At 31.9% G+C, this 565-nt stretch overlaps 1 protein-coding gene across 1 annotated transcript in view; it reads right to left on the bottom strand.

Moving 5' to 3' along the window:
* Window positions 1-565, bottom strand: part of slc12a2 (solute carrier family 12 member 2) — a 67,622-nt gene that overhangs the window by 18,901 nt on the left and 48,156 nt on the right. The gene's annotated exons all lie outside the window — the stretch shown is intronic.

Genomic DNA, 565 nt, shown 5'->3' with positions numbered 1-565 from the left:
TCAAAGTTTGCTTCAGAGTTTTCACCGGGTGAACCAGCTGATCATGCAGATGATGTCACAGGACTAAACTGTTGTAGAACATCTACATTGCTTAATGCAATCAACATCATGTAACCAATTTTAGTTCCTTGCTTTTAAACCACTGGATCTTCTACAGGCAAAGGATCCTTCAGTTCCATATTTTAATTCATTCTAAATATGTTGTACACTTCAAATGATATTAGTTTTTTTTTCTGCGGGTATTTTTTAAGAGGCCAAAAGACCCTGTCCACAGCAGCGCAGCACTCAGCTCCTGCTGCTTCACATGGCACCTGATCTCAATCTCCTGCAGGTGATACACTGACTATATATTTATTTTTTTCTTTTATTCACTCTTGTTTTTTTATATAATTTTCCTTTTTTCACTTTTTAATTTGAATTAATATTAGTTATTACAAATTAATATTAAAGTATATGAATGTTTTATGTTTAATATAATTGATGCGTACATAACAATTTATTATTAGTATTATTTTCTGTACAGAGACAGCGTTTGTGTTTTCTTCTTCAAGGTTTGTTTTTTTTG

The sequence above is a fragment of the Seriola lalandi genome, unplaced genomic scaffold, assembly GCF_002814215.2.
Source record: "Seriola lalandi dorsalis isolate HSWRI2012SDOR001 ecotype SW California unplaced genomic scaffold, Sedor1 jcf7180002054939, whole genome shotgun sequence".
NCBI lineage: Eukaryota > Metazoa > Chordata > Actinopteri > Carangiformes > Carangidae > Seriola > Seriola lalandi.
The sequence above is the reverse complement of the archived record's forward strand: the minus strand, read 5'-3'. Positions and strand labels throughout refer to the sequence as shown.